The following is a 26,558-nucleotide window of genomic DNA, read 5'->3' as shown; positions in this document are numbered from 1 at the left end:
TTTCCATTTATTTTAAAAGACTTCTGATAAGCCAAATATAAATTCTGCCATGTTAAATGTATTTTGGCTCATTAAATATCCATTTCTAACTACCTTGTCTTTCCCTTCCTTCTCCCTTTAGACATCTTTCAGCTAGGGTTGGCCCTGTGACACAGTGCTGGCCAGGGACATGTAAGTACAAGTCCACTGGGAAGAGCTTTCTTTCCGTAATCAAAAATCAAAACCTTATGGGAGATATTTTTAGGCCTTCAGCCTTCTTCCCACCAGGAATATGGAAATGATGCCTGGAGGTTCATCATGAGTATGAAAACAAATTCGAAGGAATGCACAGCAGATGGATAGAAGGACCCTTGTTTTGTGATGTCATTGATGACCTGCAGTCGAACCATTCCTGGTCTGCCCAGCCCCAGACTACTGATTGCCTAAAATAAAATCCTGTGTGTTTAAATTGTTGTTACCTGGTTTTTCTGTAATTGTAGCCCCACACATAGTCTTAGCCAATTCAGTTATTTATTTGGTTGGCAGAATTGTTATTCGTTTATTTATAAAATACTTGTTGAAGACCTACCATGCGTAAGTCTTTGGAACACAAAGAAAGAAGCTCTTATCAGTCAGTATTGGCTCCATACTCTCTGAACCCAGGTTTGATAATGATGTACAGAATAGGATAATTACATGAGTAACTATAATTAAAAATGGAATATAGTAATATGTGTCACTTAGTTGGTCATAGTTACCTGTCATCTGTTACTGTAATATATTTCTCTTATTGTGTTCTCTGTATCAGCAAAAGGTTTCACTATTTACCTAGTTTCAGAACAGAAACCCAGGAGTAGTACTAGTCCCTTTATTTTCTCTTAACTCCCCTTGCCCTGTTTTTCCTAGCTTGTAAAAATTTTTTGGTCCCATTTTCTTTATTTCCCTTACTCCTGCATTAATTATGACCATCATAAATTTCTCTCACACTGTTCATACAACTCTGCATACCCAGTAACACTATTCCTAGTATTCATCCCTCTCCACACTACTGACTAGACAGTCTTTCTAAAGGCACTTTAAAATCTTGTTTCTCTCTTCAGTAAAATTGTATATTGGCTCTGCATAGTCTCTAGCGTAAAGTTCAAATTTTTTCTCTTGTGAAAGCCCTTCAGGATCTGAACCTGCCTGGCTATCCACCTCCACCTTATGGCATTATCCCCATTACACAGTTCCCCCACCAGACACACACCTTATCTCATTCCAAACATTTAACAACTTCTGCCTTTAGTTTTCTTTTTTTTTCTTTTCTTTTTCTTTTTTTCTTTTTTTGGGAATTGGAATCTTGCTCTATTTCCCAGGCTAGAGTGCAGTGGTGCAATCTCGGCTTGCTGCAACCTCCGCCTCTTGGGTTCAAGCAATTCTCCTGCCTCAGCCTCCCGAGTAGCTAGGATTACAGGCACCTGCCAGCATGCCTAATTTTTGTATTTTTAGTAGAGACAGGGTTTCACCATGTTGTCCAGGCTAGACTTCGAACTCCTTACCTCAAGTGATCCGCCTGCCTCTGCCTCGCAAAGTGTTGGGATTACAGGTGTGAGCCACTACACCCGGCCTGCCTTTAGTTTTCTATGTCCTCATTTATTTCCAGACATTCCTTCAACCCTGAAATTCTTACTACTCCCAATGCCTTTTAGGCCTTAATTAAGACTTAGAGCTGGTCATTCAGAAAACTTCTGGATTCTCAACCTATCCCTGTCAAGAATTCCTGTACCCAGCCTCTGTTATTGCATAGTAACTATGGCAGTTTTCATACTGGAGATGCCTCTTGAATTCATCTACTTCCGTCTTCATTACCACCACTTTGTTCTAGGCTGCCATCATAATAACCTATTTAAATAATCTGTCTGCACCTACTTTGATAACTTGTAAAATCTATTCTTTAACCAGTATCCAGTGATTTTTCAAACTACAGATCTGATAATTATGGTCCTGTGTTTAAAAAATGTTCTCTGGTTTCCTAATGATCTTAGGCTGCAAACTAATACCTAAAATGTCCTGCATAGGTTTGTTCCTACCTACCTACTTCTCAAGCCTCATTGAATTTTTGTTTGTTTGTTTAGTTCTTTAAACATAACATGTTCCCTCTCATCTCAGAACCTTTGCACGTGGCATTCCCCTGTCCGAAACATTTATCAGTTAGATTTCATCCTTCAGATCTCAACATTTCTTCAGGCTATCCGCAAGCCAGGTCTAGGTCAGATTCCTTTGTTATATGTTTTACTTTCCATGTCTTTTGCATAAACTTATATAGTTGAGCAAGCTGACAAACACATAGTTGCATTTAATTTTCAACAATGGTTGTAACTCCCATCTAAAAGTAGCTTTTCTGCATGTGCCATTCTAGAAACCTTCAGTTGTATACAACTGGTCATTTCACTCATCTCATTCGACTCCTGTCCCGTTTGGACTTCAGGGTCCAAACTACTTAAATGTGGCTCTTGTCAGCACCCTAGGTTCCTTTGCACAAAACCTTTTTTACGACCCAAGCCATTTGTTCTCCGGTTTTTAGTTGTGGTTTATTTTTTGTGCTTTGATATGAAACCTGCAGAGAAAGCTGTTGTTTACTTTGTTCAGAAAAGTTCTGAGTAATTTAAGTTCTGCTTAAACAGTGCTATGACCAAGCTAGGAACAAAAGAGACTTGTAAAAGGAGTGACTCAGGGACCCCAGACTTAAAGCTATTAGTTTGAACTTTTGTATGATTTCATGAACTCCTGAAAAACATCCAGATTTGGCCATAAGTTTAAACATATATCACAAAGTCGTAGGCTCAAGCGTTCAAAGAGGCTTTAGAGTTACTGAGTTTTAGTCCAGCCACCTCTATTCAATGTCAGTTGGTTTCTGAATGTTCTCTACCACCCATACATAAGAGATTGTCTGCTTTCCATGTAGTGAGCAGAAACCTGTCTCCTTACAAATTTAGTCCACTAGTGTGGGTTCTTAGCACTGTTTGTGAAATGACAACTTAGGCATGAGAAGACAGCTACCATGTTCTCCCTAAATAGTTTTTCTCCAGGAAGAATAGCCACAGTTCCTCATATGTTCTTTTATTGTCCTGTTTGAATATTTAAAGTTTTGATTGTTTGAATGTTTTGCATTACTCACCACTATGTCCTTTTCCATTAGTATAAATAATAAAGGTGATTGTATATAAAACAAGTTAATAGTTTTTTATGGCAAATAAAAAATATGCAATGGCAAATTAGTTGTGAGATTATGAAATACTACTTGGTGTTTAGCTCACAGATCTAAAAAGCTATTTAGGCATTTTTGGTGGATTAAATAAAGGGTGGGGACAGAGGATAGTTGAAGGAAACTGGAATAGGTGATGATTTATGTAATGTGTGACCGCTTCCTTCACTTTCTTACACCATTACATTTGCATATTACTATCACTTTCAATCTGTCATCAGCTGTTTTATTTTATAAATGCAATGTATTCAACATTTTGCAACCACCACATGTAGATTGTTGATTTTCTGGAAGCTGTGAAGGTGTTTTTTTCTTTTTTTTCCCCTTGCTGGAAAATACACAATCTGTCATTAATTATAAAACTTGTGGCAGCCTTATATGTCCTTCCTTCTGTCTGTGCAGAATACAGATTTACTACTTGCTGCTTCAATTAGGAGAGTCAAAAGCAATGGTGGCAGCCGAACTTTTCTATGAACTTCAAAGTCCTAAGCATAATTTGTCAGGGGTTTCTAAGGTTTCTCTTTTAACTTTTCCTTTATCTTACTTTGGGATAAAACCTCCATAAATGAGAAAAGACATACTCATCTTTGGTAATGACACAAACTTGTTTCTTTCTGATGTTTTGCCACTCAGGTGCTAAAGTATTAATATCAAAGAAAATTATAAAATGACTTTATACTAATTATTTTATTTGCAGCAAACACTGGAAAAGGAATATTCTTTTACCTGATGTTTGTGGTTTTACTCCTACTCCTGAAATGCAGACATTTCAAATGGAATCTTTCCAATGTACAGCTTTTTCTGGATTTTATTTTTTTTTGGCTTTGATTTTGTATTGTATACAGTAAAATTTTTGCATGATGTCATCTTGTTGACCCAGCTTTGAGCAGAAGTTTTAGTATCCACAGCGTCTCAGTAGTTTAGCTTGTTTTTTCTTCTCCCTCATTGTAACATTTGTTGAAAGGTGCAGGACCAAGAAAGGTCCTTGTGCAACATAAGCAAGCATTTAATTGAGGGGTAATGCCTATGGTACCAGAGTATGTGAAGTGAAACAGAGATGCTTAATCAGCCACAAAAGCTATTTACTGCTTCGTAAACCTCAGTGCTCAGTGTCATAAATATTATTACTGTTCTAGGACTTCAGAAAAGCAATGAAATATCAAAACTGATTTTTCCCTACTGTTAAAGTATGGAAAGCTTTCCTCCTAATAGAACTTGTAATGAAGCTGACATTTTGGAGAAGCATACGTAACTGAAATTTATTAACTGGAATGTGATCAGAAGGGACTTAAATACAAATGAGGGGTATGTTGAAAGTAAAGCACGGAGGATAAGGTTTTATCTCTATTAACCCTGAAGTTATACAGAGGAATAAGTCACATAATATTGCCATATATATTTCAAACGCCTACATGGGCATGGACAAATAGATGCTTTCCATCCATTAGCTTAAATCTTTATAGCAACTCTGTAAACTAAGTTGGTTCCAGTTTTACAAATGAGAACATGGAAGCTCAGAGAGATAAAGTCACACAGATGTGTCTGATAATGCCTATGCTCTTTCTAGTACTTCAAACTGTTTATTAGATGAAAGCTTGTATTAAAATAGCCTTTAAAATATTTTTTCTGTTGAATATCTATTAGTATACCTGAAAAGCTCAATTGTGCCATGTTAATTCTTAAATTTTTAACCTTTTATTTGTTCTGTTTTCAACATTTAATAAGCAGCTAGTATATTCCTAACACTAAGTATTATGAAGACTGTAACTAAATAAAGGACAAAAGTATCCTCAGAGTTTCCATAGTTAAGTCTAAAGGAAGATTTAAACTTGAGTTGTTGAAGAAGTCTTATTGATTCCTTCCCACTCAGTCTTCCTCCTCAGAGTTTACCAGGTAAATACCCTAGCCTATACACTCAAAATTTGAGAACAGAATCAAAGAGAGCAAGGTTCTCTTTTCTAATACTTGGACTATTTGCCAGACCCTTTCCAAATTGTATCCCTTCTGTTGAGAGGGGGAAGTACATGCAAAAGCTCAAATGCATAATCCAATTTACTCAATATGATCCAGCTTACAAGCACAAATAAGGAACGAGTTTGTAGTCTTGTTGAAATGCCCTGATAGAGAGAAAATTGTATACAGTGGAAACCAAGAGGAGGTAGTTAGCATAAGACCTCCTGAAGAGGAGAGGTTTTATAAATAAACTGACTGTTGAGAGAAGGCAAAGGAAAGCTGGTTAGTAAGGAAGCTAAGGGAAGGCTTTTGTGATGATTCTAATATTTTATTAACCCAAATGTTTATATCTTTTGATTGATTACACTTCTCTTTCCTTTGTTATCTACTATCACTCTGTAGATCTTTTATTCTGGTAATGTTTTCAAAAGGACTCTATGTTCTTTGTGGAAATGTCAGCATTAGAAGTTTAAAAGCTTCAGTTGTTGACGATTACTTAAGGCAGTTTAACCAAACATTGTGTCCAGTCCCCTCATTTTACACATAAAGAAGCTAAGGTCCAAATAAGCTGTCATACGCTTAATGTCAGATACGGTAAGCATCAGACCTGGGACTTGGCTTGGCTATTAGTCATGGTTTCTGTCCTGAATCTCTAGTTGAAAAATGCATGAAGTTACTTATGGTTTAATAATAAAAATAATTTATGTTTCCATTTGCTATTTTTCTTCATTGGCTTTAAGAGAGAAGTGATTGAAGAAATATGAAGCAATAGAAATAACTGACATAGTCTTATGGGCAATAATTTATTTAGGTAAAACATATGGAACCTTTAATTCAGAAGGTTCAGCTTTCTAAAGAGCAGTCACTTAATTTCGAAAGATATTTATGTACATGCCATCTTTCTAATGTATAATATAGTGGAAAGATAGCAAATTTAATAAAAAGCCTTATTCTGTGAGGTAATGTTGGCAATAGCACTTGTAAGCTCAGATTTATTCATACATTCTTCTTTTAACTGGCCTTTTAACTGAAGTAAAATTGATGGGAAAAGCATGAAGTTATGGAGAGTTTGGAATTGGGATGCCTTTGGTTGACTGTGATTATCATAATGTATTTCAACCTTGAAACTGAGCCCTGGATGACAGAGGAAAGCAGCTGAGACATAAGAAAATGCCAGAGACAAAATAACCTTCAGCCAGTCTATAAAAGGAATGATTAGGCAGTTCGAAATGTAAATGCCAAATTTTATCACACAGCTATTTCCTGGGATTTTAAATGGTTATAACTATTCTTTCTCTGGAACTAGAAATACACTTTAATTCTGAATTGCATAGGAAAGTCTCCTGCATCTACTGTCAGCCTTTTTCTAGTTGCCTTATCCAGGAAATAGTGTATGCAGGTGAACCAAATAATTTCTGAAAAACAATGCAAGTGTTATAAGAGTGAAAGGACAAAAGTGTTCTCAGAATTTCCATAGTTATGTCCAAAGGAGAGTTTAGAACTTGAATTGTTTAAGATGTCTTACTGAGTCCTTTAAAGTCTTAGTCCTTTAAACTCTTCCTGACTAGTTACTCTTCCTCCATCATCTTTCTTAATATACTTTTAAAAATTCAGGACCAAAAAGAGACATAACTAAGCAAAAATGCATGTTAACTGCCATTACAAGGAGAGCAAAATGGGTGGTGCCATATGTACTAATCTTTGCTAGTAAGAATAACCTACAGCATATATAAAATCATGGTGTTATATGTCTAAGTACCTTTCATGTTCTGAAATTCTTGCCGAGACCCTAATCTATTATTAAAAGTAATGGCAAAAACCACAATGGGTTCTACGCTAACCTAATAGTCAGCCCTGCATGTCTGTGGGTTTCATATCTGTGGATTCAACAAACCACAGATTAAAAAATTTGAAAATAAAAAATAGCAGTACAGTAATAAAAATAACACAAATAGAAATACAGTATCACAACTATTTACATAGCAAGTAATCCAGAGGTGATTTAAAGTATACGAGAAGATGTGCACAGGTTATATAAAATACTATGGCATTTTATATAAGGGACTTGATCATCTGCAGATTTTAGTGTTCACAGGGGTCCTGGAACCAATCCCCAACAGATAATGAGAGATAACCATAGCACGCCCTCCCTGTGCCCTACTCATTCTCTATTTTATTCCACCCTATCCACCAGTCAGATTAATTTCCAAAAAACTCCATAGTAATTATCTCTTCTTTTGCCCTGGTCAGGAACTTTTAGTGGCTCCTCATTACATATGTAATTCAGTCTGAGCTCTGGTTCTCTAAATACCTTTCTACCCCTCTTTATAGACCTTCCCCTCTGGCCAATTTTATTCCCTTAATATCCTTTAGCTGCTGTGTGGACTTTCAGTTGTTCCATGCCGCTAATAAAATTTTATCAAGTGACTTAATTTCTCTGGTCTTTTGTTTCCTTGTTGTTATATGGAGGACAGTAGATTTAATGGCCATTATATTTGTTTAGTGATTTCTAATTTATTTATAATTTTTCCATATATTGCTATTTCCTTCCTTCCTTCCTTCCTTTCTTCCTTCCTTCTTTCCTCTCTTTTTTTTTTTTTTTGAAACAGGGTCTTGCTCTGTTGTCCAGGCTAGAGTGCAGTGGTGCAATCTCAGCTCACTATAGCCTCGACCTCCTGGGCTCAAGAGATCCTCCCACCTCAGCCTCCCGAAGAGCTGGGACTACAGGCACACACAAAGATGCCTGACTAATTTTGTTTACCTTTTGTAGAGATGAGGTCTCACTCTGTTGCCCAGGCTGCACTTCATCTTTGTGCCCTTTACAGTAGTGCGTGCAGGAATGATCCACATTGTACAGATAGGAAGCCTCAAGTCCAAGTAGGCTAGGTGATTTGTATATGAAAGTTGTTCTAAAACTTTTTAGTCTCAGGAAGTACCATTTACAGTAGCACTCCCAAAGATGAAATATTTAGGTATAAATCTAAGAAAATGTATATAGGATCGGCTGGGCACAGTGGCTCACGCCTGTAATCCCAGCACTTTGGGAGGCCGAGGCGGGCGAATCATGAGGTCAGGAGATCGAGACCATACTGGCTAACACGGTGAAACACCGTCTCTACTAAAAATACAAAAAAAATTAACTGGACACGGTGGCGGGCACCTGTAGTCCCAGCTACTAGGGGGGCTGAGGCAGGAGAATGGTGTGAACCCAGGAGGCGGAGCTTGCAATGAACCAAGATTGTGCTACCAATGCACTCCAGCCTGGGAGACAGAGCGAGACTCCGCCTCAGAAAAAAAAAAAAAGAGAAAGAAAATGTATATAGGATCTACGGTTAGAAACTATAAAGCACTGATAAAAAATATACATACAGATATCTATAGGTGGAAAACTACAATGCACTAATCAAACAAGATCTAAAGAAATGGAGAGAGATTCTGTGTTCATGGATTGAAATAATATTGTTGTGATGTCAGTTCTTTCCCATTTGATCTATAGACTTGACACAGTCCCAAATCAAAATCCCAGCAAGCTATTTCATAGATGTCAACAAACTGATTCTAAAGCTTATAAGGAAAGCCAAAGACCTAGTATAGTCAATGGAATACTGAAGAAAATTGGCAAAGTTGTAGTACTCACACTACCAGGTTTCAAGGCTTACTATAAGGCCATAGTAATCAAGATACTATTGTGTTGGTGAAAGAATAGACACATAGATTAATAGAACAGGATGGAGAGTCTAAGATAAATTCACACGAATATAGTCAACTGATTTTTAACAAAAGATGATATTTTCAATAAATGGTGCTGGAACAATTGGATGTCCATACCCAAAACAGAACCAAGACACAGGCCTTATAATTTATGCAATAATTAACTCAAAATGGAGCATAGACCTAAATATACCACATGAAACTTATTGAGGAAAACATATACTCAGTTTGGTGATAAATTTTAAAATACAACATCAGTATGATACATGAAAGAAAAATGTTAATAAGTTGTGACTTAGTTAAAATTTAAAACTTCTGTGAAATACTCTATTAAGAGAATGGAAAGACAAGCTATAAATGGGGAGAAAATATTTGTAAAACACACATATAACACTTGAATCCAGAATATACAAAGAACTCTTAAAACTCAACAATAAGAAAATCACCCAATTTAAAAATGGGCAGAAGATCTGAAGGGATACCCCATCAAGGAAAATAAGCAGGTGGCAAAATTAGCACTTAAAAAGATGGTCAACGTTGTATGTCATTAGAGAATTGCAAATTAAAATAATAATGTGGTACTACTACTCACCAATTGGCTGAAATTCAAAACACTGACCAAATTCTGGCGAGGATGTGGTATAACAGGAACTCTCATTCATTGCTTGTGAGAATGTAAAATGTTACAGCCACTTTGGAAAGCAGGCAGTTTCTTACAAAACTAAACATGATCATACCATGCAAATCAGCAGTTATGCTCTTAGGTATTTACCCAACTAATCTGAAAACTTCTATTCACACAAGACCTGTACACAAACATTTATAGCAGCTTTATTTATAATTACCAAAACTGGAAGCATCCAATATGTCCTTCAGTAGGTGCATGGGTAAACTGTGGTACATTCATATAGCGAAATATTAATCAGTACTAAAAAGAAACGAGCTATGAAATCATGAAAAGACATGGATGAATCTTAAATGCACGTTGCCAAGTTAAAGAGATCAGCCTGAAAATGCACTGTGAGTCCAGTTATATGACATTCTAACAAAGGCAAAATTAGAGAGTTGGTAAAAAGATCAATGGTTGCCAGGGACTCGGGAGCAAGGAGATGAGGAGAAAGTTGAATAGGTGAAGAACTAGGACTTTTTTAGGGTGATAAGTATGATGTTACGGTGATGAATATAAGATATTAAGCATTTGTCAAAACCCGGAGAACTTTATAGCAGAAAGAGTGGATCTTAATGTGTACAAATTTTTGAAAACTCATTTAGGAGGTCAGAGATTCCAGGATGGAATGCAAAATGTGGCAAAGAGTCTAAATATAAATGTATCCAATAATCTCACTGAAGGGAGTGAAGAAACAAGTTGCTAATCTAAGTAACTTTGGAAATGAGTGGCATCTGTATGACTGTTTAGTCTTACTGTACTTACTTTAAGCTAAAGGAACTATCCATAAGCCTGGTACTCTATTGATGAAGTTCTGTCCCATGGGGAAGAAGGTATGGGTTAATAATGTTGAAACTACCATGCATGTATACTGGAATTGAACAATTAAGAAAATGGGTGGCAGTTGTTAGAAGCCAGGTTTTTCACTGTTGTAGTGTTGGTTACAGGTAAGCAATGAGAGGCTAAAATGATCCATGTGGTAATGGATTCAAGTTGGAGACATTGATATGAACTCATTTAGCTTAATTTGTAGATACAGATGGTTGCATATGGAAATGTTTATAGATATATGTATATGCACAGGTTAGGGTACATATTTACAATGTACACTAAATCAATGTGTAGTAGAAGCAATGAAACTCCAGTAGCAATTGTCATACCTAGTCCTCAAATCTTGAGGAGTAGGAGTCAGGAGTCAGGGTTATCTAGTGTTAGGAATCAGGATTCCTTGGCGAAGTGGCTGATTCTAACCCTGGGATAGGAAATATACAAGATCTATGGAGCCTCTGTAGTGACAGAAAATAAGAAAGGACTCAAAAAAAAAAAAAAAAAACCCAAGACACAATGATAGAGTATGTCAGGGGGACACAGGAGCCAACTGAAAGTTCTCCAATGACCAAAGCTGGAACAGTTTGAGCAACAAAATAAAAGTATTGTTGGATCATAATCCAATGTATAAAGTAAATATCTATGAACCCTTACTGATATAAACAAATGGTTGATGTTGACCTTGGGAGGGAATAGATAAATCTCCCTTGCAAAAGAATTTCAAATGATTTACTTAGATATTCCACCCTCAAGGGAGTGGGGGCATAACTCTCCACTCCTTATGTTAGGCTGTTGATAGTGACTTTTCTTCAATGAGTGCAGTACAGAAAGGGTAACATTACAATAGAGAAACCTGATAAACTCTACCTCAAGACAGATGATCAGGGTCAGCATCAACAGAGATGTCATGCATCCTTGATTTGATATGATATGATATGATATGATGAAAATGACACTTTACCTGTGTGGTTTTTCTCCCAAAAACACATTGTCCTAGTCTAATGAGAGATCAAATCACAATTTTACAAAACATATGACTAGTAATCTTCAGAACTGTCAAGGTCATCATAATGGGTTGAATGATGATCTCCGCTCCCCTAAAAGATTATGTCCACATCCTAACCTCTAGAACTTGTGAATGTGATCTTATTTGTAAAAAGTGCCTCTGCAGATGTCTTTACATTAAGGATTTTGAGATGATGATCATCCTGGATTATCTGTGGGGCTCTAAATCCAATGAGGCATGTCCTTGTGAGACACAGAAGGTTATAGGCAGAGGAGAAAGCCATGTGAAGACAGGCAGAGATTAGAATGATATAGGCACAAGCATAGGGATCCGTACAGCCACTAGAAGTTAGAAGTGTCAAGGAGTGATTCTTCCCTAGAGACTTCTAAGAGAGTGCAGCCCTGTTCATTACTTGATTTTTTTATTTCTTGTCTCTAGAATCATATAAAAATAAATTTCTGATCACCCGTGGTCAGCAGTTCAAGACCAACCTGGCCAACATGGCAAAACCCCATCTCTACTAAAAAATACAAAAATAAGCTGGGCGTGGTGGCACGTGCCTGTAATCTCAGCTACTCAGGAGGCTGAGGCAGGAGAATCGCTTGAACCTGGAAGGCGGAGGTTGCAGTGAGCTAAACTTGCACCACTGCACTCCAGCCTGGGTGAGAGAGGGAGATACCATCTCAAAAAAATAAATAAATAAAAATAAATTTGCTGTTTTTTTAAGCCATCAAATTTATGGTAATTTGTTATAGCAGCCACAGCAAACAAATACACTCATCAAAAACAAGGAAGGCCTAAGAAACTGTCACAACCAAGACTAGCCTAAGGAGAATAAATATAATGTGATGCCCTAGATAGGACCCTGAAACAGAAAAAGGACATTAAGGAAAAACTGAAGATACCTGAGTAAAATACGGACTTTAGTTAATAATGTATTTATATTGTTTCATTAATTGTGACAAAGGTATCATACTAGTGTAAAATGTTCATAATTGGAGAAACTGGGTGTAGGACACATGGGAACTCTGTGTATTATCTTCACAATTTGTCTATACATCTAAAACTGCTCTAAAATGAAAGGTGTATTGTTTTAAAAAAGAATGAAAAGGAATAGATATCTGTCCTGGGAATAACATGAAACCAGAATATTCCACCCCTCAAAAACAAGGGTTTTCTTTCTTTGGCAATTGTCTGTTGGAGGAAGCCTGCCTACTAACAGTACTCCTCTCTTCCTCAAACATCCTGTGGTCAACCTTGCTGTTCAAGGCAGATGAGACCACTGGGAAAACAGACCTCTTCAGCTACAGCAGAAATCTGTGCAATTATTCATTCTAAACAAATTAGCCCTTTGGCTTTCATACTACTGGCCTTCCTTCCTGAATAATTCAGTCTAAAAGTTTTAAGACAGGGCCCAGGAAGGTGTATGTGCTAGGGTTTCTTGGACAATGACTCATTCTAGGGCTGGCACAGGGAAAGCATAGGACAAGATGTGCTGGACACATCTCCCTGTACCAGAAAGTAAAGTAGAGCTCGAAGAATGAGGGGATTATATCTAAAGGATGCAGAAGCCACCTTGAAGGGGCACTCACTGGCCAATTCTTGAACAGTTTGAGCATCAGACTAAATAGTCATGCTATCAAATCATAGCTCCTTGAATAAAATAGGAACTCATGAGACCATAGTGATCTAATAAATTAGTGGGGAGAAAAAAAGGAATAATGGAACTGGAAAGATCACCATTTGCAAACTATTGTAATCAGTGATCTTTCTTAATTCCATGATTCCTAGCTGATAGGATGCAGTCAGGAACATAGCAGCATTTCTTTGACACTTCTTTCAAAAATGCATAACTGAAATCTAATTTTGAAGAAAAGAAAATTCCAAATTGAGAGACTTTCTACAACATACCCAACATGTAACCTTCAAATTTATAAAGATTATGAAAGTCAAGGAAAAACGTTAGAACTATTCCAGATTTAAAGAGACAAACTTGATGATTAAATGCAACTCGTAATACTCTATTGGATGCTTTTGCTACAAAAGACATTAGTGGAATAATTGGTGAAACTTCACAGACTAGTAATGTATCATTGTTAATTTGTCGATTTTGATGGTCGTATTATGGTTATTTGGGAGAATAATTTTAGAGGAATTATGAACAAGTTATTAGGGATGATGGGACATAATGGCAGCAACTTTCAAATTGAGGAAAAAACTATTCTTGAACTTTCCTGTTTGAAATTATTTTTAAAATTAATTTTTAAAGCTTTCAATAAAAGCCATTGTGAGTTGAGTGTATAAGAGGAGAAATTCATTAAGAATACTTCTGATCAATGAAATATCTCCAGACCTGGAAGAAAATTCAAGCTATTAAAGGGAAATAATGATGATAAAAAATCAATTCTAGAAGAAAGAGATTGTGGAAAGAATTCTTGTAAGAAAAAATCTTATAAATAACCTTGGAAACTTTATATTGGATGAGATTTGGTAGTTACTGCTTTTTGTTGACCCGTTGCATTGCCAAGTGTGGGAGTGGAAGTTTAGCATCCAGCTGGGTCTCACAGGGATTAGAGGGCAGAGAGCCAACTAGCACCACCTTGTACCCACACGAGGGTATATGGTGGTGCTAGTTGGCCTTCTCCCCACGTAGGCACCTCTGCCTAGGTGCTGCTTGATGGGGTGGAAATTTAGCTACTGCTAGGCACTGGTAACGCTAGGGAAACAGAGGAGGGACAGTTTTTTAGAGGTGTAGAAGGAACTTGATTTTGTACATTAACTTAGGAGAACCTGCCAGAGATGAGGAAAAGAAAATTATACAATAGAATTTATAGAATAAATCCAACTGTACCATTTTCCTACCCCTAAACTGTGATCCTTGACATCTCAAGGCATGTGGACTCTATGAATTAAGAATTTTAGAAAGGATAATCTTTAAAGGACCATTTGACTTATTATTTTGTCCAGCAATTTGAGTCTAGATAAGAAATGTGATAAGAGATAGTTGTGTCTCCTCAAAGTTGGAATTAAGGATACCAAACAAAAGAAGCTATAGGACATGTTTTCATTAATAATAAAGATCAAAGGGCAGATTATTTGCTGTGACTTGACCTAAAATACTGTGACATTGTTTGTTTTGTTTTGTTTTTTTTGAGGCGGAGTCTCACTCTGTCGCCCAGACTGGAGTGCGGTGATGCCATCTTGGCTCACCGCAACATCCGCCTCCCAGGTTCAAGCGATTCTCCTGCCTCAGCCTCCTGAGTAGTTGGGATTACAGGTGCATGCCACCACGCCCAACTAATTTTTGTATTTTTAGTAGAAACAGGGTTTCACCAGATTTCACATGCTTACAGATTTTAAAGAGTTGTAGAAACATCTTATTGCACTAAGAGAAATTGCCTCACGAGAAATATTTTCATCTGCTTGACCAGCACTATTGATGAGGTGATTGAATTCCTCCAAGGAGGACAAGCTGTTACGTCAACTGAAGTGACACATGCTTTGGGGAAGAGGCAGTCACAGGTGTTAGTAACATATACTTGCCAACACAAATTTATAAGAAGATTCATTTTTAAAAATTTTCAGCTTGGAGTGAGTTTGAAATAAAAATATTTTACTTCTCTTACTATCAGAGGCAGTGAAAACATTTATTTTAAAGTAGCTGCTATGAAATACATGCTTTTTTTCTGTGAGTGGCAATAGTACTTCCTCAGAGTATATATCAAGTCAGCTGCTTCAGGGAGCATTTCACATTCTCTGTGTATCCTGAGACCTCATTTTAGCAAATACAAGTCATCTAAACTCTTCCCAATTCAATTTGATATCCTAACTGGGAATGATGGTGGAGCATAGTCTGAACCTTTCAGATCTGCATATTTTACAGCTGATTACTTCTGATTAAGTCCAATTTTGGTCATTTTAGACTAAACGGGAATTTTGATCTCTGATGTCATAATGTGACAGTGATTGATCTCCTGGGGGCATTCTCTATGCTGTAGTACTTGGTGCTTTGGGCCAAAGTTCTGTGTGTGTGCTCTTCCCTCCTTTGTCTCGTGCTCTCCCTATATCCCTTTCTTCATTTTTAATATTTTCTTCATTTTTCAATTTTAAACGAAAAATATGGGCCTCTTTAAACATAAGACCTCCTAAGAACAATACTAGATCATAGTTAATAATCTGCGCTAGGATAAACTCATCGTCTACCATTTTATTTTATTTTATTTCAATTCTTAGAATTAGATACCTGCATTTTCCTTTTTTTTCAATTTGACATTTATTTATTTTATTTCATTTATTTTTTTGAGACAGAGTCTTGCTCTGTCGCCCAGGCTGGAGTGCAGTGGCATGATGTTGACTCACTTCAACCTCCACCTCCTGGGTTCAAGCAATTCTCCTGCCTCAGCCTCCCGAGTAGCTGGGATTACAGATGCCTGCCACCACACCTGGCTGATTTTTTATATTTTTAGTAGAGACTGGGTTTTACCATGTTGGCCAGGCTGGTCTCAAACTCCTCACCTCAAGTGATCTGCCCGCCTCAGCCTCCCAAAGTACTGGGATTACAGGCGTGAACCACCGTGCCTGGCCCCATTTATTTATTTTTATTGAAACAGATGTACATAATTTCAGGGCACATGTAATAATTCAATATTCCAAATCTCCTTTACCATTTTAGGTAAGAGTAATTCATAAGCCAAAGAAGATAAAGCATCCTTACCTCTTTATTCCTTAGTGACTCATTTTCACTGTCTAGTTTGCTCTCTTGGTGCCTTTCTTTCCCCTCCTCTTTTTAGTTTTTATTGAAAGAAAATAAGGGGAATATTTTAAACAGCAGTGAATATTTAAATTAATATTTTCCTTTTCCATCTACAAAGTTAAATATTTGAAATAGCTCTTCATATTAAAATACCACTTACAGCTTTTAATTTTAGAAACGTCAGCACATTGACAAATCATTTATTGCTTATTCCAGGTACCCCAAATTTTCTTTGTAGAACAGATATTCACTGTTGAAGCTTTAGCTGATGAAGCTATATGTGCTGATAAAACAGGAAGAGAGACATTCTTCTCCCCTCGTTTATAAACAAAAATCTATGTAGTTGAACCTGGGTGGCTATAGCTATAAAACATAAGCTCATTCTTAAAGTTTGGACATATTTTACTTCTTGTTGAAATAGATGTTCCACAACTATAAGATGATAAGTCTGATCCACTGTTTGGAATTTTTCAGTTGATGGTGCCTTATGTAGTACTGTGTTGGAATTTACCGGCCTACAGTCTTGAGGTAGTGTTTTGCATTAAGATGAGTCCATTTTCAGTATTAAATAATTCCATGGTAATCTACATGGGAAAGAGTTTCTGCTTAAATGAATCAGAGTATGATGAGGCTTTATTAATAAGGTTGAGATAGTTGAATATTTGGGAAGTGAGAGTTAATTTAAGAAACTTGAGAAAAGACCATGTTCTTCAAAGCATCCGTAGTCTCCAAATCTAGTAAAAGTGAAGATCACTTCTCACTGTAATAGTCTATAAGGATTTTTTTTTGCTTTAAAATGTCTTTTTGTCTCTTCCTTAGTATTGGCAACTGTTTTATGTTGTATATGCTATGCTCATTTTAATATAACACTCTTATAAATGAAGACATACACGGCTTAATTAAAAACTTAGAGTAACAGGCCATCATAGTTGTCATTTATAGAACTAGTTCTGACTACCACTGTGGCCTGTGCGTATATATGAGCCATAAGGTCACCCTAAGTGGTACTTTTTATAAGCTTAGTCAAGGTTATTAAAGCCAAAGGAAAACTAATATTTAGTGCTTCTACTGTTTTATTTATTACTCGATTTAATTTAGAAGTACTTTAGGACCTTGACCTACTTCAGTGCCGTTCATTCATTGGTAGTAAATATTAATCGATGAATTGAGATTTGATGTCAGCTGTTCTGTATTAACCCATTTATTTTGTTTTTCATATTCTGCTTTTTAAATTGTATATATTGTATCATTGCAATGAGAAACCAGATTTATGTTATAAAGCATTTTTTCCTTAATGAAGTATAAATATCAGTTACAGTTAGTTTAGTTTCCTATAGTCATTAAAGAAAAAAGACCAAGTTCAAAAACTCATCTAACCATACATATTATAATGTCCAGCATCTATACTAGGTTATTGATAGTGTTTAATTTTTAATTCATATTATTGGTATGCCAGATGCTCTATGCATACTACATAAGACTGCAAATTTCCTTTCAGGACCTAAAAGGGCTGTTGTGTTTATAATGCATGTGTTTGTTTCATTTTGCACATTTCAGTGTGCACTCATATTGTTGTATTTCCTTTATTCTCAGAACAAACCTGAGAAATAAATAAGCATTATCTTTTAGGTAAACCAAGGTTCAGGAAGATTGAATGTTTTGCCTAGACAAAAATTCAGACCTCTTGATAACTTGTTAATGTTCTATCTGATACTCTACAAAGAGCAGTAAAATGGTATATTATTTCATAATAGTAGATGTCAAACTGCTGTATAAATCTTTATTTGCATAGCACTTATAATTTTTTAAATGCCTTTTATATTTAAAAGAAAATTATAAAAGCAGAGTTCTTCTGTTATATATTTACTGTAGTTTCCTTTATTAGACTCACACATTCAGTAGATACAAAGTACCTCTGTGTTCTAGGTACTGGATTGGTTGCTAAAGTACAAAGCCAATCTCAGCTTTCAAAGAGATCAGGCCAGCAAGACACTGTTGTCTTACCCAACAGACATGGACAGTGTGATATAGGTCAAGTTTGCTGAGGGCACTGGAAAAATGCTTTTGTTTCTCCTGTTTTGGGAGTAAATGTGTGACTGGCACTGTCCTTTTTCCTACCATGAATACAGAAGTAATGCCCATATCTACAGCAAACAGCTTCGAAGCAACAAATCAACACACTTAGCAAAAAGAAAGAGCCTTGGACTTGAACCCCTTCAACCTCTGTACTAATCCTAGACTACCTACCTCTGGACATTTTGTTTGGGGGGAAATAAAGTAATGCTCTGTTTTTTAAAGTCATACATAAATCAGAGTTTCAATTAATTGTAGACAAATATTTTCTGTCTCTATATTTTTTACTTATAATGGACTTTTAGCATGCAGTAGACTAGAGAATGATGTAACGAATCCACATCACCTAGTTGTAATATTAATCAATATTTAACTAACCTTTTCCATTCTTGTACTTTCTCTCTTAGTAATTATAACTATGTTAAAGTAACTCTATCATAAAAGTGTGTGAAAATACTGTGGAAACACATGGAAGACAGTGACTAAACGTGGCCAGCATTGAAGGGTCTTCAAAGAGGAGGTAGCATTGGCAGAAACTTTAAGGTCAAGTAGAGAATGGAAAGAGTATTTCTAGTGGGAGGACTAACATGTACAAAAGGGTTTTTAAAAGCATGGCATATTCAAAGAAGGGGAAATAGATTACTGTGGCTGGAATATAGAGATTATCATGTATGAGTGTCAGTATATGATTCTAAAAAGATGGCTTGGTGCCAAATCATGAATGGACATGTATATATCGTATCAAGAAATTTGGTGCTTATTACATAGGTACCAGGAAATGAAGAATATGATTAGTTTTGAGTTTTTAAAACAGAACAGTGACAGTAACATTTTTGGAGTATGGGATGAAGAGGGAAGGCAGTAAACTGGGCCAATGGTTCAAGTAATTAGAAAAGCATTTGGTGATAGCAATAGTCATTTTAGGCAAGAGGAGATAAGATTAAGAGAGATTTCAGGGGAAGAATCAACATGATTTGGTGCCTGGCGAGGATGTGGAAAAGGGAGATAGTCGTAGAATGACTTGAGTAGATATGATGATGCCAGGATTAAAGTAATACAGCAGAAGACTGGTTTGGAATAAGGGCATATGATGAGCTTGGTATTTTAAGTTTGTAGTGCTGATAGGTCATTCAGGTAGAGTATTCATTGTGCCAAGTGGAAATATAGAACTGGACCATAAGAGAATCTCACACTAGGGAGTTCTATAACTTGCCTTTCCTGCTAAATATGTCATACGTCACAAGTTCATATATATATAAGACTATATATATGTAAGTATTCATATACATACATGTACATACACAAGTTAATCCTTATTATTCACTAATTGCATATTTGCAAATTGGCCCACTTCCTAAAGTTTATTTGTAATCCCTAAATCAGTACTTGTGGTGTTTTTGTAATAATTTGCAGGCATGCTTGCAGTGGTAAAAAAAATTTGAGTCACCTGATGTGCAGATTCTCAGCTGTAGTCGAACAGGGTGATACTCTAGATACTCTGCCTTCTTGTTTTGGTTCTTATACTGTAAACAAGCATCCCTTTTGCAGTCTACTTAATGCCACATTTTTCACATTTTCTGTGCTTTTTTTGGGTAATTTTGCTTTTTTAAGCAAATGGCCCCCAGTGTTGTGCCAGAGTGCTGTGTAATATTCCTAAGTGCAAGAAAGCTGTGATATATCTATACAAGAAATATGTATGTTAGGTAAGCTTCTCTCAATCATGAGTTATGCTTTCAGCCATTATTTTAGTGTTAATGAGTAAATATATATTAAGTAAGATGTCTTTAAACAGAAATACAGATAAAACAAGGTTATGTATTGGCTGGTTGATGAAAATGTTGTGACCAGAGGCTCCTAGAAACCTAACCATCTTTCCTGTTTCCCCTAGAAGCAATGGTTCAGTGTTCAGTAACTCAGTGTTTGTGGCAATTTAATAGACCATAACTACCACAGATAACAAGAATCAATGTGTGCGTCTGCATGTGTAGAAAATTTGCTACTCTTTTATAAATAACCCTTATATTTGTACAATGTAAGCATTAGTCCCAATTTATGCTTGAATTTTTTTTTTTTTTTTTTTTTTTTTTGAGACAGAGTGTTGCTTTGTCACCCAGGCTGGTGTGCAGTGGCACAATCTCGGCTCACTGCAAGCTCCGCCTCCTGGGTTCACACCATTCTCCTGCCTCAGCCTCCTGAGTAGATGGGACTACAGGCACCTCCCAACACACCGGGCTAATTTTTTGTATTTTTAGTAGAGACGGGGTTTCACCGTGTTAGCCAGGATGGTCTCGATCTCCTGACCTCATGATCCGCCCACCTTGACCTCCCAAAGTGCTGGGATTACAGGCGTGAGCCACCGCGCCTGGCCATAACTGTCTTTTTTAGTGAAAAATAAATGCATACAAGATGAAAACAGTTTGCTATTTTAGATCAGATGGATGATTCTATATTCCTTAAGTCAGAAGGTTTTTCATAAAATGGAATATTGAAGAAGTACATGTGACATTGACTGACAGCATTTAAATGATCACCTATAGCACACTTGAGCATAATGTGGTTGTCAGCATCATATTGGTGGACCGCCAGTTTCTTTTATGGTTGATGTTATTCTCTTTAGCAAGCTTGCAACATTATCAGTCCCTTTTCTCTTAAAGAAATTTATTTTATAATAGTGTTTATGTGTGAGGAGAGTTCATAATCGAAGACTAGTGTGTGTGTGCATTCATATCTGTCAATTTGCTTGAATATGACAGCTCAAAAGCATTTTTTAACCTTTCATTCACAAATGTTGATTCATATCAGTAGGGGTGTTTTAAAATGACAGGTATTATGTGAGAATGAGAATTACCCATACTTTCTGACATATCAGTGTTATGTTGAAAATTAACATTCAGCTTTGTATCTCACATTTTATTGTCTGCAAATCTGAAAGCAGGGAATTGGCATTTACAAAGTCAAGGACAAGCCAACATACAACCCCATGCATTGACTGTTATACTTCAAAGTGATTCTGTGCTTGTTAACATATGTCTGTTTCCTAATCATCATCTTCCTTGGTATAGAAAATATGCCTTTGTTATTGTCTTATATGGCTATATAGTTAAATGCTTAAAATAAAAATAATATAGACCTACATTTAGAGATTCTTCAGTTTGGGGTGGCTGATTTATTTGTGCTGCTTATGTTTCTGACTTGATCTTCTTCTGAGTGATTCTGTAGGCTTCTAACTAAGGTATTAGGGTGAATGCTTTCTGTCTTTACTGCAAACAGTAGATTTTATGTCATCAAGAGTAGTTATCCAGCCTGGGTAACAAGGCAACACCCCATCTCTACAAAAAAAAAAAAAAAAAGGAAAGAAAAGAATTAGTCAGGCATGGCAGTATGCACCTGTAATCCCAGCTACCAGAGAGGCTGAGGTGGGAGGATTGCTTGAGCCTGGGAGGTGGAGGCTGCAGTCATCCATGATCACGCCACTGCACTCCAGTCTGCCAGTCTGGGCAACTGAGTGAAAAAAAGCAAAAGCAAAAGGAGAAGGAGAAGAGAAGGAGAAGGAGGCTTATGCCTGTAATCCCAGCACTTTGGGAGGCTGAAGCGGGTATATCACTTGAGGTCAGGAATTTGAGACCAGCCTGGCCAACATGGTGAAACCCTGCCTCTACTAAAAATATAAAATTAGCCAGGCACAGTGGTTCATGCCTGTAATCCAAGCACTTTGGGAGGCCAAGACAGGTGGATCACTTGAGGTCAGGAGTTTGAGACCAGTCAACATGATGAAACCCCATCTCTACTGAAAATACAAAAATTAGCTGGGCATGGTGCTGGGCACCTGTAATCCCAGCTACTCTGGAGGCTGAGCTGGGAGAATTGCTTGAACCCAGGAAATGGAGGCTGTAGTGAGCCAAGATTGTGGACTGCACTGCAGCCTGGGCGACAGAGAGAGACTCCATCTCAAAACAAAATTAGCTGGGTGTGATGCCAGGCTCCTGTAATCCCAGCTACTGGGGAAGCTGAGGCAGGAAAATTGCTTGAGCCTGGGAGGCAGAGGTTGCAATGAGCTGAATCATGCCACTGCCCTTTAGCCTGGGCAACAGAATGAGACTCTGTCTCAAAAAAAAAAAAAAAAGTAATTATAACAGCATCTTTTTCTCCTTATTTTTGGTAGATGACCTTAATATTCACTCTTCACATGGAAATAATTCATAGATTTATTCTTCCGCACTATGACTAGTGTATTATTTTAAGTGTTTTGATTTCTTTTCTTTTTTTTTTTTTGAGACAGAGTCTGACTCTCTCACCCAGGCTGGAGTGCACAATCTCGGCTCACTGTAACCTTCGCCTCCTGAGTTCAAGCAATTCTCTCTGCCTCAGCCTCCTGAGTAGCTGGGATTACAGGCTCCTGCCCCCATGCCCCACTAATTTTTGTATTTTTAGTAGAGATGGGATTTCACCACGTTGGCCAGGCTGGACTGGAACTCCTGACCACAGGTGATCCACCAGCCTTGACCTCCCAAAGTGCTGGGATTACAGGCATGAGGCACTGTATCTGGTCGTGTATTTAAGGATTGATGCTTTTTAATTATGTTGCATTTAGAAAGCAAAGTATTTGCAGTTGAAATCCTCTGTGAATTTAACATCAAGCATACTATATTTTCACTTTCCCTGCTTACTTGGAGCAACCTAATGTTCTAGTATTAAAGACTGTTTTGTAAGATTAATCAGCTCTTGATCTAATTGAAAGAGAGTCGTATGTTACCTTATTCCAATCTCAATAAACTATTATGCAATATAGAGATGTGTTATAATTTGAGAGTTTTGTGTAAAGTTCTTTGGTAAGTGCTAATTCAGTGGGAATACCTTCTTAAATCTATAAGGATGCAGGGAAGTGACTAAAAGATGAAAATATTTCTCTAATGTATCTCTATTGGAAGTACAGGATAGTACCTAAATGTCACCTTTGCCATATGGTTTCAGAAAAAAATACTTGAGGGTCTTTGGTGAATTATTGATTGTAGTATGTAAGCCTCTTTTTTTTTTTTTTTTTTTTTTTTGAGATGGATCTAGGCTCACTGCAAGCTCCGCCTCCCAGGTTCACGTCGTTCTCCTGTCTCAGCCTCCCGAGTAGCTGGGACTACAGGTGCCTGGCACCACTCCCAGCTAATTTTTTGTATTTTTAGTAGAGACGGGGTTTCACTGTGTTAGCCAGGAGGGTCTCGATCTCCTGACCTCGTGATCCACCCGCCTCGGCCTTCCAAAGTGCTGGGATTAACCGCGCCCGGCTACTTTTTTGTATTTTTAGTAGGGAGAAGGTTTCACTGTAGTCTCGATCTCCTGACTCATGATCTGCCCGCCTCGGCCTCCCAAAGTGCTGAGATTATAAGCGTGAGCCACCGCGCCCGGCCTCATTCAAATACTTTTATTTCTTCTCTTCAACAATCTGAACAGTTACTCCTTGGATCTGCCAGGTTAAGACATTTTCTCCAAGGAGACTTACTAAAATCCATTTAGTTTCCCTTCTCACTGGTTTTATGTATATAAATTATATGCTGCTTTGTCATTAGTTTGCTTAGTTTCGTTAATATTCAGTTAAATATCTCCTGAGTGCTTATTGCAATGATGTGTGAGCTTGGTGGTGTAGAGAAGTATGCTGTGGTCAGGGTTTCCAGAGAAAGTGATCTTGTACCTGAATAAGAATTTCCCATGTGTGGAAGGTAGGTAAAGATATACTGGCAAAGAGAACAGTGTGAGAATACATGGGATTGACAAATAGTTCAGTATGGCTGTGGTGCAGTAAAGTGGGAGATAGGAAATAAAGCTGAAGAGATAGGTATGAGCCTGGTCATTGAGGACTTTATATGTCACACTTGGACATTTATTCGTTGAATAAGGGACTTTATTCTGTTAGTGTTGGGTTGCTTTGAAGAGTTTGACATAATGAGGGTTTGATATATGATAGTGCTTGATGTGGCAAAATTTTATTTTAAATCAATCATGTTGGCAGAAGTATGTAAACAAATTTGAGGTAGGATAAAAGTAGAGATGGGGAGATGAGTTAGGTTACTGATTTGGTCATATTGAAAGATAACTTGGATTTGGATACTATTAATAGGGATGGAATTGAGGAAATAGACTTGGAAAGTGTTTAAAGTAGAAATCAGTAAGAGTTGAAGATGACTGGTGAAGTGTGAGATGATTGCCAGACTTCTGGCCTAAGAAGTTTAGGGGCTGTGGTTCTGCTGTGACAGGGACTTTAAAAAGGAACAGATTTTAGGAAAAGATGAACAGCTCAGTTTGGGATATACTGAGTTTTTGCCTATAGTATCTTCAGTTAGAAACATCCAACAAACAACTGGATGTAGGAGTCTGAGGCTCAGGTGAAAGGTCAGGATTCAGGGTATTCATTTGAGTTCCTCCCAGTCCTGGGAGGAATACTGAAAATGTGAGTAGAGTGTGAAGTAGACAAAACCCTGAACCCTAGGAGGAATGGGAAAAAGAGGAATACAAAAAGGAAACTAGGAAGGAAAAACTCTATGTCTTTGCCTAATTACTTTTAAAAGGAGGACAACTTTATCCTTTTTGGAAAACTCTTTAAGCATTCTTGAATAGTAGGATATTATATAATGTTATGTAGTAGATAATAAATGTTTAAGTTTGCCACTTATTTTGTTCAGCTGGAAAACATTTCATTTACTTGGAAATTGTGTTTTTATATTTTATCCATTTTCATTACTTAACAAATATTTTTTAATTCATATCATTTCATGAGCTGCTATGTACTAGGCACCATGAAGTCTCCTATTCTGGTTTTGTTGTGAGAGTTACTCTGACCCGAAGGCACTGATTTGCACTAAATTTTGCATGGTCAGTCTTATGTGGATTAATATGATAGTTGAACATCCTCCTCTTCCTGAGTACAGTGTGGCCTTATTTAATCTTTTTCATCTCTCTGGGTCACTATTTCTTCATTTTTCTTAAGTCTGTTCATTTTTTAAAACTCAAGAACAGTGTCTACCAACAGGTTTTAGAGATCCACAGGGTACATGACTGGGTTTCATGACTCAGCTGAAATTATATGCAAGATATGATGCATATATATACATTTTTATGAGGATGCAATTTATAGCTTCTTTTGGATTATCAAAGTTTTATATAACTCACCACTCACCTTCCACCCAAAAGGTTAAAAACTATAGGAACCGGAAATATTTTTGTGTAATGTATTATAATAAACTACACTGTTTCATGCAACCCCTGAATAGTGAAGTTGTCTTTAACAGAGGTATTGCTATTCTTTGAAAGTAATTTTTTGAAGTAAGGAACAAATTTATTTTAATGCACTATAATATATGTTTACTTTTTGGCTACTTAAGCCTATAATGTTTCTGTTATATTAACCAATTAAAACGCCTCCTAGTTATTTTATAGCTTAAAAACAAGTTCATCAAATAGAATAAGTAAGAGTTTGATTCTGCCTTATGGTGAATTAAAGAATGCTTAGTTTTAAAGAGTGATTCAAATGCCCTTTATTAAGATATCTTCCCCACTTTGCATGTTCTAAAAGGAAAATAATACTTGAGATCCATTTGTAAGGAGAGAAAAGGAAGCAATGACATAATGCCCAGAGTTGGAGCCAATTAAACCAGGTTTGTACTTTTTCTTTCCATAATGTAACATATTTATTCTGGTCTTGAATCTCTTTTATTAATCGCCTGTCATATTCCAGCAAAAATCTAATAATTTCAAACCTTGTCATAATAGTATGGAGGAGACAAAGATGAGTAAGACATGCCCTTTTCAAACTATTTGCAACTAATGCAAAAGAACAGAAATCATAACAGTCTCTCAGACCACAGTGCAATCAAATTAGAACTCAGGATTAAGAAACTCACTCAAAACCGCATAACTACATGGAAGCTGAACAACCTGCTCCTGAATGACTACTGGGTAAATAGCGAAATGAAGGCAGAAAGAAAGATGTTCTTTGAAACCAAATGTTCTTTGAGAACAAAGATACAACATACCAGAATCTCGGGGACACATTTAAAGCAGTGTATAGATGCCCACAAGAGAAAGCAGGAAAGATCTAAAATCAACACCCTAACATCAAAATTAAAAGAACTAGAGAAGCAAGAGCAAACAAATTCAAAAGCTAGCAGAAGACAAGAAATAACTAAGATCAGAGCAGAGCTGAAGGAGGTAGAGACACAAAAAACCCTTCAAAAAATCAATGAGTCCAGGAGCTGTTTTTTTGAAAAGATCACAAAATAGACTGCTAGCCAGACTAATAAAGAAGAAAAGAGAGAAGAATCAAATAGATGCAATTAAAAAAAAATGACATAGGGGA

The 26,558-nt window shown here is 36.8% G+C and overlaps 1 protein-coding gene across 22 annotated transcripts in view; it reads left to right on the top strand.

Annotated features, from left to right (window-relative positions):
* Window positions 1-26,558, top strand: part of PEAK1 (pseudopodium enriched atypical kinase 1) — a 303,571-nt gene that overhangs the window by 113,424 nt on the left and 163,589 nt on the right. For 4 of the 22 annotated variants that reach the window (XM_050799929.1, XM_050799927.1, XM_050799926.1 and 1 more), the window contains 2 exons: window positions 122-171; window positions 245-25,857. The exons of 9 other annotated variants lie outside the window; for them this stretch is intronic. The gene's annotated coding sequence lies outside the window, so the exon portion shown is untranslated. The remainder of the gene's footprint in view (window positions 1-121; window positions 172-244; window positions 25,858-26,558) is intronic. 9 more of the 22 variants (XM_050799924.1, XM_050799939.1, XM_050799941.1 and 6 more) reach the window with 4 other exon arrangements.

This window comes from Macaca thibetana, chromosome 7 (assembly GCF_024542745.1).
Source record: "Macaca thibetana thibetana isolate TM-01 chromosome 7, ASM2454274v1, whole genome shotgun sequence".
NCBI lineage: Eukaryota > Metazoa > Chordata > Mammalia > Primates > Cercopithecidae > Macaca > Macaca thibetana.
Note: the sequence above shows the minus strand (reverse complement) of the source record. Positions and strands in the feature narration are given on the sequence as shown.